General features: G+C 27.1%; 1 protein-coding gene across 2 annotated transcripts in view; it reads right to left on the minus strand.

Moving 5' to 3' along the window:
* The window catches only part of LOC107457482 (toll-like receptor 6), a 150,592-nt gene that overhangs the window by 43,825 nt on the left and 89,925 nt on the right, over window positions 1–16,842 (minus strand). For both annotated transcript variants that reach the window (XM_016075649.3, XM_016075648.3), the window contains exon 2: window positions 16,172–16,217. The gene's annotated coding sequence lies outside the window, so the exon portion shown is untranslated. The remainder of the gene's footprint in view (window positions 1–16,171; window positions 16,218–16,842) is intronic.

Raw genomic sequence — 16,842 nt, forward strand, 5'->3', positions numbered from 1 at the left:
GGTTTTTCTCATATTTTAATATGCAACATTTAGTAAAACTCTTTCATTTATAATAATGAAAATTTTAAAGTATTTCCTAAAATATCACAAAAACGTTTCAAATATAAAAACATAAAATATTGTGCCGCCATCTATTTATTGAAAAGCAAATTAATACATTAGAAAGTAAAAGCACATTCACAATTACACGAGGTAGTTAATCAAATCTGTTGATTGAAAACTTCTATATATACTTTGCTTCGAGATAAATAGGTTTTTTTGGATTATTTATCTTAAGCTATTTCCTTTTTCTACCGGAAATGAAAATAAATAATAAGTAATGCTCCAACCATAAAAAGTGTGCTACCATTCATAATTTTTTTTAATGGAGTTTTAAAAAATATATCAGTGAAACAAAAATTAAAATCACAATAATAGCTAGTTTTATCAACAAAAAATATATTTAAATATAATCCCAAGATGAAAAAAATAGTGATGCATCTCACAGACTTAGCAACTTAGCAAATAATTAAACAACAAAAAAAAATAGAAAGGAAATAAACAGGTGTACGATAAGCTTTTACTTAAAGTCTAATAAAACGATTAATAAATCAAAGTTTGACTCGAAATTTGCGATTATGTTAGCTGTTACATGAAACAGGTATAATTATAACCCGTATACGGGTTAAATATTTTGTTTTTAATCTATGTTGTCACTACAAGCAAAAAGTTATCAAGGTGTTAAAATATTATAACGCAACCATCTAACGGTTAGATTCAAATCTAAAAATGTCATTTGAAATGGTGGTTCAATGTCAATGTTGTTTAATGATTAAACTAAATTGTTGAAGTCCTCAATTGTTTGTTAAAACGGCTTAACACATTTTGCATTTCTCAGGAAAATATAATTGACTGTTTTGATGTTTTCAGACCATCAACATGATTAAAAATATCTGCATATGTAAAATTAACTTATTTGAAATCGAAAACAAATGTGTAATGCAAGGTTTCTTTAGGTGAACATAATTCAATTAATCCACTTAAGATGACATAAATAACATGGGAGAATTTTTTTAAATTTCCTATTGCATAAATAAGTTGTTTCTCTCTCCAAGCTACAGTTTTTTTAAAATGGCACTTTCAGTCTATTTTAGTCAAAAACTACAAGTTTAAACTTGTTATATAAAATGGGGGATTAGGGTTAATCATCAGCATTAAAACTGACTAAGAACCCAAGTCTCTATATGTCGTCATACGTCACAAGGGGCGCTCCCCTAATATGAACTGTTTCTTCATGTACTTTTGAACATCTCATAGTAGTGAAACGCACCTTGTCACGTACAATGGCACTTTCGGGCATGAGTTCCTATGCAGTTTTAATTCTGATTATGTGCCTTAACTTCCCTAGAAGTTTGCTGCAGCATTTATGCAGTACCCTGTTATATATAACGTTTTTAAACTTGTTCATTTCGACAAGAAATTGACTAAAATGTCATTTAAAGAGACATCTAATGCTTTAGAACCAAAAATAATTGCAGATTTTAAATCCCTATACCCGAATTAGGCAACATCAATTATTTGTATAAATGCAACAAAAAGTTTTTTTTCCCGGTGTACTATTTCTGTTTGTAATATACGGTTTACACAACCCCTTTGTAACCAAGTGTCATTTTTATTTTACTTTTCCTCCCTTTTCTTATACCAGATACAATATGCAACACCGATTGATTTCTTTTTTTTTATTTTAAATGCAGAAGCTGGTAAGTTTTTTTTACCGTGAGTTTGAAATAGAATCCATAACTTCTTTCATTAAAATAAATAACAACTTTAATTAAATTTAAGATTTGATACAGAAATATAGAAACAGTAAATGAAAACAAATGGTATTGAATTATCAACATTTGCAGTACTATAAAAAATAGTCAATTGTATTTATTTGAAACCTAAGTATAGTTTTGCATCAATATATATGTCAAACTAAAAACAATATTTAATTTTTTAGTAAGAAGAAATTTATATTTTCTCCAATGATCCAATTCAATTTAAACGGATGTTCATATACTTGTTTTTTTCTAAATAAAATTAAACAGGACAAAAACATTTGGAAAAAAAACAGTTTGTATTTATTTCAGTTAGAATGTCATATAATATCACATTTCTTATTTACGAATTACATTATAAACATAATTAAAATTTACAAGCCTTAGAATAAATTTCCTGAATAAATTTTCTAAACTTTATAAAAATTTATCTTATTACCTATCTTTTTATTATTTTATCCATTTAAATATTTCTGCGCCCAGTTCCAACTTAATTATAAGTGGTGTAACAATGCATCAAAATTAAATTATTTGCGCAGAACAAGCTGGAAAATAACTAAAAGTATAATATAATTTCATAATATAATTTCAAATTCTTTTATAAACAAGTTTAAAATATTTACTCTATATAACAATTCAATTCAAAGAGGAATATATTCGAGATGCGTATCATAAAAATCCTCCTTGTTTAGTTTCAAAAGTTTTCTTTTGTCAAAAATTTAAGAAGAAGTAATAAGTACCACCTATGCATTTGAAAGCTTACTTTGCTTATAATTATAACCAGAGGGAAAAGTAAAAGAATCAGAAATGATAAAAAATTCAATTAGACTTCCAAGAGAAAATTCTTAATTTTTTTTTACATATCTGCTTATTTGTGGCAGTGTTCTCCTGAGGCGATTTTCGAATGATCTTAGAGAAGGGGAGAAGTCTCTTTCTTTAATTAGTGTTTTTCAGTTTTCAAAAACACCTGAAAAGAGCTTGGAAAAAAAAAAGTGAAATTAAGCACTGCATAATGTAAAAAGAGATTATTTTCCGCCATTAGTGTAAGGCATTAGTACTTTTAAGTTAAAGCAGCATTTCTCATAAATAATAAAAAAGACTTCTTGGTGCATGCTTTACAACAATTTTCTTTTAAATTTTCAGAGATGTTTAAATTTGCATCTAAATATAGTTTCAAACTGCTTTTTTTGAAAATAAAAATATATATAATTGAATAGTGTCCTTTGCATCAGATATGACAAAAGATATTGTTCTTAAGATATTTCCGTTTATAAAGATATAATATTTGCTCTTTTAAAATTTATTTGAATACAACTAAATAAGGTGATCACATTTTAAAATTGAATATTTCTCATAAATAATAAAAAGGACTTCTTGGTTCATGCTTTATCACAATTCTTCACAACAATTTTCTTTTAAATTTTCAGTAATGTTTAAATTTGCATCTAAATATAGTTTCAACCTGCTTTTTTAAAGAATAAAAAAATATATATGAAATTGTAATTGAATAGTAATGTGCTTTGCATCAGGTATGACAAAAAATATTCTTCTGCAGATATTTCCATTTATAAAGATATTATAATACTTATTCTTTTAAAATTTATTTGAGTACAAATAAATTAGATGATCACATTTTAAAATTGAATATTTCTCATAAATAATGAAAAGGACTTCTTTGTGCACGTTTTGCAAAAATTTTCTTTAAAATGTTCAGTGATGTTTAAATTTGCATCTAAATATAGTTTCAACCTGTTTTTTAAAAAATAAAATTTTTTTTATCTAATTGAATAGTAAACCTGCTTTTTTTTAAAAAAATTAAGCAAGTATATGTAATTGAATAGTAGTGTGCTTTGCATGAGGTATGACAAAAGAATATGCTTATCAGAATATTTAATTTTGATAACGATATCATAACAGTTGTTCTTTTCAAATTTATTTGAATGCAAATAAATGAGATAGTCACATTCTGAAATTGGAAATAAGATAGAAAGAAGATGAAAGACAAAATAAAAGTAGATAAAAGAAAATTTTTGCAATCATTAAATTTAATAAATGGTGTAATACGTATGAAACAATGTCAAGTCAAAACGCTACAAAGTTGGAAAATTTATTTCTACATCAATATAATAATTTGCATTTTTAAGTTGCGATTAAAGAGTTTTTTCTATGGAAATAGTTTTTACTTCACGACTCAGCTAAATATAACCACAACTCACTATATTAATAATAATATTTATCAAATATGAAATGTAAAGAGTGACTTAAATATTTTAGAGTAATTTTTTATTGATACCATTGACGCTGATAAGAAATCCAGCAAAATTTACGGTTTTAAACCGGGAGTTGTACAAAACTGTAGTATTTGTGAAATAAATCTGTAGCCTCAATGGTTTTTACCATAAAAGAACAAGTTCTTTTTTAAAAAATTACCAAGAAAACCAGTAGTCAGACTTGTTTTTGACTATTAAAGCAAGTTTTAATGACAAATGAAAATAAAACTATTGTCTCAACAGACTTAAGCTATATGGAGACAAGCTTTTGCTGTGAAAGTTACGAAGTAAATCTGCACCCGCACCATATGTGAGCAGCACTTGCTGGCATTCGAACCTGGGTCACTTCAACGGAAGGCACAAGTTCTGTCCTCTGAGCCCTTGCTGCTCAAGTGTTTTATTATGAAGAAATATTATTAGTGAGGATATTGGTATAATATTGTATCAATTTGACAATAAATTCGAATCGCAGTTTGGTTATTACGATGCTCAAAACTGCTAAAATTATAAACAAAATTGCTAAAATTGCTGAAATTAAGAACGAGTATAGAAAACCAAAGTAAAATGATTAAGGAATAGGTTATTTTATAAATAAAAAGGAGAAAAGCCATTATGTTAACGATATAGCTATAAACGGTTAAATATACGGCGAAATTCCAAAAAAAAAACAAGTATTTCTTACACTACATTTATAGATGGGAAGGAAATATTACTATTCATTTCCCCATTTATTAAATTTTAATGAACTCACTAAAACGTATATATTAACAAGTCCTAATATTATTTTTACCTAAAAATTTTTTAACGCATGATGTCTGTACTATTTAAATTGGCTTTTAATTATCTCCTAAAAAATTTGCCTGGGTAGAGGGGAATAAGGTATTATTACTGCTCTTATTCATTAAATATCAATTAATTTTTAAAAACTAATTAAATCATTAATTCGAATATAAAAAAAAACTATCATTGATGAAATGCTTATGATAAAAAAACTTATAATAAAAACGATAATGAATCGTTAATAAATGATGTAAAAGATAATGGAAAATAATAACAATTCGAAGAAAGCAGTTGTTATGAAACTATTTAGTAATATTATTTTTTCTTTAAACACGTCTATTGTAGTCATTATTCATTTCAAAATTTGACGTTTCAATTATGACTATCTATTTACAATCAGAAAATCACGATTTTTTTTGTTGTATACAGTTCTAGTAAAGAATATCGGATGAAAATAAAAACTTTATATGCGGATTTGAAATAAAAATACATCAAAGAAACATAATTCATATTTTGATGTAAGTGACTTTTCAGATGTTAATATAATTTGTTTCGAAGTTTATATAAAAAATAAAACTCTTTGAATCCATGGAAATAGGAATTTCAGTAAAATCATATTAAAATTTTGTAGGACGCGAAACAAAATCGACTTCGTTTGAAATATTTTTAACCAACGAGGGGTATTTTGTACGAGCTGCATAAAATTGTATGTCAGAAAAAAATAAAATGGAATGAAATGTATGGAAATGTTTGTTTCAGTAATTTATGATGATTATGATATCGATTGTTGAAACCCAAAAGTACTTAAAAATGTTACCTATATTAAACCAAATAAGTAAATTAACAGTGAGCAATATTTAAAAAAAATTAGGACACTATGAATTACTTTTGATGCAATGATCAAATTTTAACAAGCTATAACTCAATCTTAATAGTTCGATGGTCTGCAAATTAAGTAGTACAAACGATATTTAAGTTATGAATTCCGACATAAAAACGTATTTTCTTTGAATAAACATACATTTTTTAGACTGTTTCATGTCGAAATATAGCCACAATCAGAAAATATGGTCCCATTAGTTCGGTAAGGACAGCGGTTGAATGTTTGGACCCCTAAATGTTAATTTTACTTTTGCGTATATGGCCCTATCTCGAAAACTTTTCAAAAGGAATACTTTTCAAAAAATTTTTTGTTTTGTTTTTGGGAAGTTACTTTTCAAAATCAAATTTTTACTTGATAAAGTAAAAATTTGATTCCTCGATAACTATTCGACCAATTTTGCTCAAATTTCTATTTTGTCCCTTAAAAGAGCATTCTTTAAAGTAATTTATAAAATTGAGTACCTCACCATTCAAACTTTTTCAACCATTATTAAAGAAATTTATTAAAAAATAATAGATACTTATTAAAAATTTACTTAATGCTTAGAACTAACTTAGGATACAGAAAATTTATAATTGTTTGCAAAAAGTTTTTGATTTGCTTGAAAAGTTTTCCAGCCATTTTTTGCTCTGCGAACAAAAGTCTCATAATTTTGAAGAAGTAATTAAAATTAACATATTTATTAATATAACGTATTTTTAAAATTATCCTATATATCCTGCATTTGTTTAGGAAAAGATGCAATTTGCAAATGTCATACTGAAAAGTTTGCAAATGTCATACTCATAACACTTTATAGTAAATACAAAATATAGTACTTTCAAAACTTTCAATAATTACAAGAAATTTTTCATGCTTATTTTAGAGTGTAACCTTTTCTTAGAACTTTTTTGTTTTTTAATTTCAGCGTTAATAGAACGTAAATATCATAGAGTTCATAAAACAGTTACTGGTATTTAAATTTAGATAACCAGCACTTAACACAAGAAAGTTAATCAATATTTCAGTTCAAAAAATATTTTATAAAAATATTTTTAAGAACGAAATATCTTTGTGACATATGTAAAAAAACTTTAATTTAATATTTGTAAAAAAAAAATTACGTTTTATAATAAATTTTAGGAAGAATTATTCGGTCTGATTGTATTGCACATGATATTTATAGATGATTTTTTACTTCTTTTATTATTCAACTTTTTAATTAATAACTGCAATTTCATATTACAAATTTTTTTTTATGATTAAGCGAAATGATGCATTTCACTTCGATTCCTTTTGCATAATTCACGAAAAAATAATGATATCCTTTTCATTTAATATCATGCTTATTTTACAATTTAATTTTAAATTAATAAACTACAATACTGTATTCATCCAGTAAAATTATGTATTTCAGTTAAGTTTCTTTACATATATTTTGCATAACTCACGCAGAAGAAATACCTTCAATTTGTTATCATGCTCAATTTTTTACAATATATAGTCAATGAGCTGCTTAAACTATTCAGAAACAAAAAGAGGTGGAATCACTAAATTTCAAATAAGCAGCTACAAATGAAAGCAGCAAAATGGGAATATCGTGTCACAAGTTATACGAGAAAAATCGGTTAATATTCGGAGTATGATAGTGTTGACGAATGAGATAAGTTGAAACACGAAGAAATCCACACGAAAAACACTATTATTATCTTCTCAAATATATAAAAAACTTTTTTTTACTGGACGTCCTAGTGGTTACCCCGAATCGGTTCCGGCACGTTTTACAAACATCTGCCGCCTATTTAGTTTTTTTCTTAATGATCTTCATAGATATGGGTAGAGATTTGACTTCCTTTTTTTTTTATTTTTATATATCACCAATTTTGTAAGGATATTTGTTAAGATTTTTTATTTCATATTGTTTGAATTGCTTTTATCTAGAAGTTTTATTAGTGCTTTATTTATTTTCGCAAAATTGAACTTTTTTGCTTTGATATATTTAGTCATTATAAATGAATTATAACTTTATTCGTAAAATTTTTCGTATTTTCTTTGCTTTGTTTTATTGAGTCTATTACTGAGAGTAAAAAATTAAAAAAAATTTGCGTCTATATCTTTTCGCTTTAAAATTTCCTCAAGTTTCTTATTACCAACAATTTATCGATTAACTTAAATCTATTACTTATTTTAAAATAAATTATTGCGGAAAATATCACTAAGTATACTACTATAAATCTGAATTTTATTAACTTGTTACTTAAAATTAAGTTTCACTTCAGTTCCATTTTTCTCCTATNATTTATTTAATGAAAAGATTAGTTTAAACTGATTCTAAACATTACGCTCAAACTGATAGGGCGTCGTCAGGTGTGAACTCAACTCAGTGTACATAAAAGTATCGATATAAACTGAAGATAAGACGATGAAAGAAGTTCGATGGCTTATTTTTAATTTGAGTGAAACGTTTTTAATCAGATAAAGCTATTCTGTTTGAAAAATTAATAATTACAAATAATAAATAGTTATTTAACTATGTTTTTTTAGCCAATATCCAGACAAATACTTGAAAATTTAAGATTACCGATTTACATCTTTTATTGAAAATTTTTTAATTGTATTATGCTGCAATTTTAATTAGTTGCAATTAAATATGTATTTTAATAAATATCTCCTTTCTTTGTCAGGAATATTTTTAATTTTTACAAATAAAAAATAATATTTCTAAAACCAAAATTTTTTTTTTCCAGTTCACTGCCCTTTAATGCATAAAAAATGTCATCAAATTATGGGATGAATAGGCTATAAAGTACATAAAAAAGGAATAAGCACAACGGAGATAAAATAACTGTAAGCATTAAAATAGTGAGGCACATTATTAACCATTTATTTAAATAGTATATGTAAAAAAAATAATTTCTGAATGATTCAGTATATTTTATTTAATATTTCTGAAATTAAGCTGTTTACTTTATAATGTACTTGATATCATTATTAGTTTAATTTAAATCAATAAATAGTCATTTACGAGTCGGGTGTATGTAGGATTTAATTAGCTACAAAATCTTTAATAATAAAAGCTCAAGTTAATGCTCTGTACCTATAGTTCATTACACACAGAAGCTTCAACACATTGAAAAGGAAGATGAAAAAAATAGGCGGATCCCCAAAATTGAAAGTTCCTGTAAGAGCCTCGTGGGCACACCTGGCTTCCTAAAATGCCTCCCGCCTATTTTCACACTTGGTTAAGCACAATCATCACGCCTCCTTCCCAAAGCTTAAGAATTATTAGCATTATCCCATAAAAAGGTAAGTTTAAATCATAAAAATGCTAATGATATTAGGCTCGCAATATCATTTTTTATAATTTAAAAAGGTTTTAGACATTAGCCATTTTTATACTATTATTTTTTCATGAAAATACTATAGTTTTTGCAATTCGAATGTGACATTTCCGGTGACATGTGCTGAATTTTGATACTGAGAAAAATATAAAGAGAGTAATTTGTAAAAATTAAATATCTTTCACAAAAGTAAAATGTAAAACGTTTAAAAAAAAAAGCAAAAAGAGTTCATTTGGATACTATATTCATTTGTAGATGACATTTTTTTAGTCGTTATTATTCTTATAATTCAATTTGTAATGAATAAAAACAAAATATAAGTTTTAAAATTCAGTTTTTCAGTTAAAAGAATTTAGACACTCGCTGTTTTTATACTTTTAATTTTCTTATAAAAAATGCAATTCGAATGAGATATTTCCGATGTACTGAATTTTCATACTGAGAAACATCCATAGAGAGTATTTTCTAACATTGCAATCTGTTTCAAAATATTAGAAATAAGAGCCCATTTGGATAGCGCATCCACTTTTGGTGACATTTTGTAATTCGTTATTTTTTTTTACAAAAAAATTGTTATGAATGAAAAATATAAAATTGAAAACTTTTTTATAACCGTCGTTGAACAGCAGACCCAATTTCGGGTCTACGACTACTTGTGTTCAACTTCGTAGCCTTGTAATTTTGAACCCAATGTAAAAGACAACTCTTGGATCAAGTATTGGGAGAAATTTGCTTTCGTGGAGGACTTCTTGAGAGAATTAACCCGCATTTGCGTTACATGGAGAGGGAAACCACTAAAACCTCCCTAGTTTATCCTGTGTACACAAAGAACTCTAACCCATGATCCATCTATCCCTGAGTATATTTTACGTCAGCAATGTGGTCGGTGCGTTCAAGCTATAATAAGCGGAAGTTTTCCTTCTAACGCCTTTGACTCTTCTACAGAATCTCTTTTTTTCTATCATTAGACATAAACCGTGATGGCTCAGGGGATAGAGCGTTCGCCTTCCAATGATGCGACCGGGTTCAAATCCCAGCGATAGCTTTTCGATACGAATTCCGCATCAGGTTAGCATCGATCACAGTGCTGCGGGAAAATATCCTCAGTTGTTGACGAATCATGGATTAGAGTCCTCTTAACGTTAGGCTAATTGTAGGAGATTTTTGTTGTATTCCTCTCCATGTAATGCAAATACTGGTTAGTTCCATCAAAAAAAGTCTTTCCCGAAGGCAAATTTCCCTCAATACTTAATCCAGGAGTCTCCTAGATTGGGTTAAAAATTAAAAGGCTACGGGGTTGCACACTAGTATTCGTAAACCATCCAACAATTAAGTCGGCTGCTCATTAGACATGTGGCGTGGTGAATCAAGGAATAGAGAGTTCGTCTCCCAATGAGGTGGCTAAAGTTCGAGTCCCAGCGGTGGTTGTTTGATACAAATTCCACTCCTAGCTCGCACAAAACACAATGCTGACGTAAAATATCCTCAGTAGTAGACAGATAATGGGTTAGAGTCCCCTTGCCGTCAGATTAACGGTGGAAGATTTTTGTAGTTTTCCTTTCCATGTAACGCGAATGCTGGTTAGTTCCATTAAATAGTTTTCCACAAACGCAAATTTATCCCAATACTAGATCCAGAAGATCTCTTTTTTTCCGGTTTGGGTTTAATATTAGAAGACTACGGAGTAGAACATTAGTAGTTGTAAACTCAAAATTGAATCGGTTGTTCAAATACGGTTGTAATATCATTAGACATGCAGATCTCGGCAGAAATAAATTATTAAAAAATTTTACTTTAGATAGAGTAGTTTAAAGTATAAATGAACTTACTAATTTGATTTATATAGACTTATTATATTTTTTTCAAGTCTTAATTTCGTGAAATGCGAGTAAGAGCATTCTTATGCAAGTTTATTTTGCATTTCAGGCACCACAAGTGGCCATTGAAAAAAAACCTCTTTTCTTCTAACTGTTTCTAATCATTTCATATAATTGATACATACATATATATATATATCTGCATATACCTATAAAAAGTGATTTAGCATTTTGTGCAAAAGATATGCTCTCTCTGCATCTAATCTGCTTCAGAGGTATGATAAATATGTCTTGAAAGTAATAATAAATAAAAAAATAAATAAAAAAACATAGTTAACTATATCAAAGAAAATTTCAAAGCAACTGAACGAAGACCACCTACTCTGCATTTCCACAATTTTTAATACATAAGAGAAAAGGAATCTATTCCATTTGATTGTCAAGGGGTGGAAGGACTGGATGAGTATTTGACTATACCTTAAGACACTGCCCTCTTTACGGGAACATTCATTAAAAAACTTCTTAAGTTCTCGCAATAGATATTTTGCATTAGCTATTGACTGGTATTGAAAATGACTTTCTAAGATTTTCCGCAGTTATTGTGACAATTATTTTTACATATCAAAAAAAAAAACTCACACATTTGTCAAATTATGCTTATTTTCATCTTGATATTTGAAACTTTTGAAGACAGTTTTCATTCTCATAAATATTATAATAAGGTTATAATTATAAATCTATCACAGTCAATATTTTATAATGCATATATATTCTGCAAAATTCAAGCAGAAAAAAATAAATAACCATTGTTCCAGTAACTGGAGCTTTAACGCCTTATAGATCAAAAAGTTGGAAATCATCAGTAGTTGAGAACTGATTTTTAAACGACTAATAAATTCAAATTCGGCTTCATAAAGACCTCTTTTTTTTCTTCAGAACTTTTAACTTTTTTGACAATATTCTTTTTAAAAAGAATTCTGTCGTCATCTAAAAAGGAAAAACTGATTAGCGATGTGAATTAACCAACTTTGCCACTATAATTTTGATCTAAATAAAGAAGTTGTACGAATAAGAATTAAAATATAAATCTAAAATTTGGTTGATAAGTTCAAAATCCTCAGCAGTGAATTTCAATAAAAATAAATAAAACGATCCAGATCATGCCATCTTTGAAACGGTTTATTGAAATGCGTCCTTAGCTTTATTTAGTTTTTAATGTTTATCGTAAAAACAATTTTCTTAATAATACTACCTCATTAAGGGTAAGTCCTCTTAACATAAACCGTACTTCTTTTTCAAAATCACAAATCCGTTTCACGGTAAAAATTAATAAATCACGTATCATGTTTTGAAACTTGCTTTCGTAAACCAAGAAGATGCTGAAAATTATTTATCTAAACTTTACAAGAGTAATGCACAAACATACAATAATGCAAATAAAATAATAATATAGTATTAAGTATTAACAAATAAATAGTAGGATTTTTTATAAGAATTCGACACTTGGGAGACTTTCTTAATAGTTCGCTTGGAAATAATTAATAATTTTAAAACATCATATTTTCGTATAATATTCTTTAAAATTTTCATTGTTTTCTCTCTCGTTATTTTCATAACAAAAATATGATTGTATTAGTTATGAAAATATCTACAAAAATATAAGAGAAACACTTAAAATTTTAAATCCTCTTACTATTAAAATTGCTTTAAGCAATTTCTTTGTTTTACACAAATGTCCCATTCAATACAATAACAAATATTATTAATAATATTTTATGATAGGATTTTTTATAAAATTATTTTATATCAGATTTGAATAATTTTAATACACAATATAAAATCCTTTGTACTCACAGAAAATATATAACAGCACTTCTTCAGCGATATATCTAAAAACTATAAGAATGTTTTGATATCTTACCTTTTGCGAATAATATTTTAGGACACAATATTAGTAGCTACAAAACTTTGACAACTTTTCCGATTGAGGATCACATTCAAAATGATATAACTTAAGATATACAAAAAATTTTGTCAAAATCATTTAAATCTGGTTACTGACTCATTTTTGCGAAATGTTTGCTCTATAGAAGGATTTATAGTTCCGTTTAAAGAATCACTTCCTTTACAGAAAAGAGCCGGCAGACTAATTGCAAAAATATGGAAATAAAGGGAATGTTTTCTTTTAAGGCGAATACTTCAGGAAATATGAAATAATGCAGAAAAACTACCCATCCCAAAATGAATGTTTGCTAAACCAACAGACATTGTGAGTCCTTTCCTCAGTCTGGGAATATAATATTCTTAGGCAACAAGTTTTTTTTTACTTATCTGTGTACAGAAAGTGCGTGAACGTCTGTGTGTGCCTTTTATTTTTAACCGAAAAGTGCAATAAATAAGATAGTATAACAAGACTAGCCCTAAAGAAATGCAAGTGTAGAAATTAAGCTGTTTGTGAAACTCATGTGTGCAGAACTTTATTACCTGATTATTTAAATGTTTATTGCGCATAAAAATCTAAAATCGCGTTCATATTTAATAATGTTATGTTGTTTTTACTTCTTTATAAAGTGTTTGAAGCTGTGTAGAGGCCAGGTATATGAGGTCATACACACTTACCTACAATAATGGAAGAGACACTTTCAGTTTTTGATAATTTATTTTTATCATTTATCAAGAAATACTTAGAAGATTATTTTGTAACTTTAAAGATGTTTAGATCATACGTTTTTTCTTACTAAGCAATAAAATTTAAAGCTTTCAAATTTGAAGGACCAACAATAAATTCCGAAGGAAAAAGTATATTTGAACACCGTCTGCAGAAAAACAAGCGATTCACTTGTAACTTGTAGCGATTACTTTGGTTGTTGTTCGCAATAGCTGCATAAAATTTCGCAAATTTAGCTTAAATATTTATGGAGATTTGGACATTTTAATAAACAACGAATTTTCTTTATCTTGCATTTTTTTGCTTGAACTTTAAAAATATTTAAAAAAAATTTTACCGAATTTTTGGAGAATTTTAAAATTTGTGACAAAATTATTGTTTTAAAATTTGAAAAAAATTGGTTAAAAACTACAAATACAAGATATAAGTATTTTAAGTAGTTCTTTTATACTGCACTGCACGGAAAAAAAAACATTTTTTTCTTAATAATTTTGTAAGGAATTGCGTTTGACAACTAATGAAAAAAGTCTGACATTTTTCCTAAGTAGTTTTTGCACTTTTTAAAAGAAAGCTCAAAATGATAAGCGGTTTTAAACGATTTTCATTTTGTGTCATAAAGCAAAATTTAATAACAAATGATAGTACCTAACAATAATCGTCCGGACACAGAAATGTGATGGTATAAAGGAAGAAAACATGCAAAAAAAACATTCCCCATGATCTCCACAATGCCGGTGTCATTTTAAAAAAAAAGTTGGTTAATAGCGAAAATATAATTTGTGTTAGACCCCTTATCCTTTTGAGCTTTCTCTGTAAGAAAAGTACAAAATTATTTTGAAAATTGCTTAAATCTTTAAGATTTTCAAATCAGCTTTTCTTTCAGTAGTCGCCCAATACGATTCACTTCAAAATTATTTCAAAAAAAAAAAAAAAAAAAATTCATTTTTCCGCGCATGCTCAGTATAAAATAACTACTTTAAATATATTATATCTTACGCTTTCTTAGGAGACTTTTGCGACCGACCCTTTGCTTGTCCTGGATTTCTTGAGAGTGTATGGATTCATTGATAATGTCTAGCTGCCGCTAGACAGTTAGGGGATTAGTCACACATATCTTACGCAGTTTTAAACGATTTTTTTCTTCAAATTTTAAAACAATAATTTTGTAATTAATTTTAAATTGCTCCGAAAAATTCGTTTAGTTTTATTGTATATTTTTTATGTTATAGCATAAAAACGTAAGACAAAAAAAATCATTTTTTAAAAAAAATGTCCATATTTCCATATTGTCCATATTGTTGTATTTAAGCTAGATTCATAAAATTATATGCAGTTATTGCAAATAACTACTAAAGTAATTGCTAAAAGTAAGCAGTTTACTGCTTATTTCTCTGACAGAAGTTGTTCAAAAACACTTGCTTTCTTTCGTAATCTATTGCCGGCCCCTCAAACCTCTGATTTGATGAAATTTGCATGAACTAAACGCATCTAAAGTTACAAGACAATTCTTTAAGTATTTCTTGAGAAGTTTAAAAAAATGTCAAAAATTTAACGTCTCTCTTCCGTTATTGTAGGGTACATGAGGTTATCAAGGAAGAGAAATTAACGTAAATATTTTTTTATTTTGAAAAATAATAGATAAGTTTTAACTTTTGTGTAAGAAATGTTCTAGAATAAATTTCGAGAGAATAGTAACTGTAAGACTAAAAAAAATGCATTCATCATTTAGAAAAGTAATTTCAATGCAGTAAATATGTTTTCTAATACCCGACTAAATTGGAAAGAGTTTACCTCTTGAATTGGTATCATCTTTATGTGAATAAAACGTGATCGTTTTGAATTTGATATGGTTTACAAATTGGAAACGTGATAATTTTTAACGTGATGAATTTTCGCACGTTAATTATATCTTATAATAAGTTTATGTTGATTATTCTGTTTAATGAAGCATGGCTCAAAATTGTAAGTATTAAAATCAAGAAAAATATGAATATGATTTCAAATGATAATTTAATTCCTGATTATTCTGTAAAAATATTACGGTTGAATTGATCTTCTTTCAATTTTTGAAATTAGATTAAGTATCTTATTTGAACTTGTGTTTAAATGTACTTAATGTAGTGTGATAAAATTTAAGAAAGAAAAGACCTTTTGTGGTTATGGTTCTGTGATTTGAAAACTTTTAAATTTTTAAAAAGTGTTTTTCTTACTCAATCAAACTATAACTGTCCGGAATTCAATAGATATGGAGAAATATTAAATGTGGTTAAATATTAAATAAAAGAAAGAATGAAGAACGATGAAATATAGTGTCTTTTTTATATAATTTAATGTTCAGATCCTTACTTATTCGAGCGTTTAATTAAAAGTTTTCTTTTTTTCTGCAAAACAAGCAATTTCAATTATAATTAAATAAAAAATATTCATAAAATATTTATTCTAGTTTTTCTTATTCATTTGGTTAAAGAAAGTTTACTCTTTTCTTATGGAAAACACAAACAACACCGCAAAAAGAATCCAAACATTTACTAGAAATGAATTACAAATATATGTATATTGATTAAAGTGTATTTAAGTAAGTACCAATAGTTTTTATAGCTGTATTTAATATAAAAAATTCTGCAAAATGATTACCTGTCTATATGGCTTTAGACGCCTTCCACTTTCTTTGGTATAAAAACTGAAAAATAAAAAGGATGAGGTTACATTTTATAAAAAAAATATCCTAAGCCTAAAGACAAAAAAAGTAGAAAAAATATATCGTTTTTTTCCCTCTGACGCCAAAGTATTTTTAATTCATTTGCATTTGTGATACGTCAGGTTATTTTTTTAAGAGATTAACTTTCCCATTTCTGTCCCTCCAGTATTCTTCACTAACTGTCCTACCTCGTTTTACATTTTATTCTTGTTTTTCAGCTTTTTAATTTTCAGTCATCCAAAAAATATATTCGCTCCGATCGCAAGGTAGTTTTCAATAAATTAAAATAATTTAGCGAAATATATCATGAAGACATAGTTTGAAGAATTGACAAAACACAAAAAGTATAGTTATAATTTCTTTTTTTAAAACATTTTTTTTTCTGATTGATATTAAATGCGCTGAAAACATTTACAATTAAAAAACTACGAAATTTAAATAACAATTGCTTGATTTCAAATGCCTAAAAATGCCATTGCTATTCTAATATAATAATGAAAAGCTTTAACGTTAAAACTTGATTATTCTGTTATAGAGTGAGACTTATAGACGTTTCATAGAGATAGTTTCATAAAAGATGCTTCACAGGCATAATAGACACGTTTCA

This window comes from Parasteatoda tepidariorum, chromosome X1 (genome assembly GCF_043381705.1).
Source record: "Parasteatoda tepidariorum isolate YZ-2023 chromosome X1, CAS_Ptep_4.0, whole genome shotgun sequence".
Classification (NCBI taxonomy): Eukaryota; Metazoa; Arthropoda; class Arachnida; order Araneae; family Theridiidae; genus Parasteatoda; species Parasteatoda tepidariorum.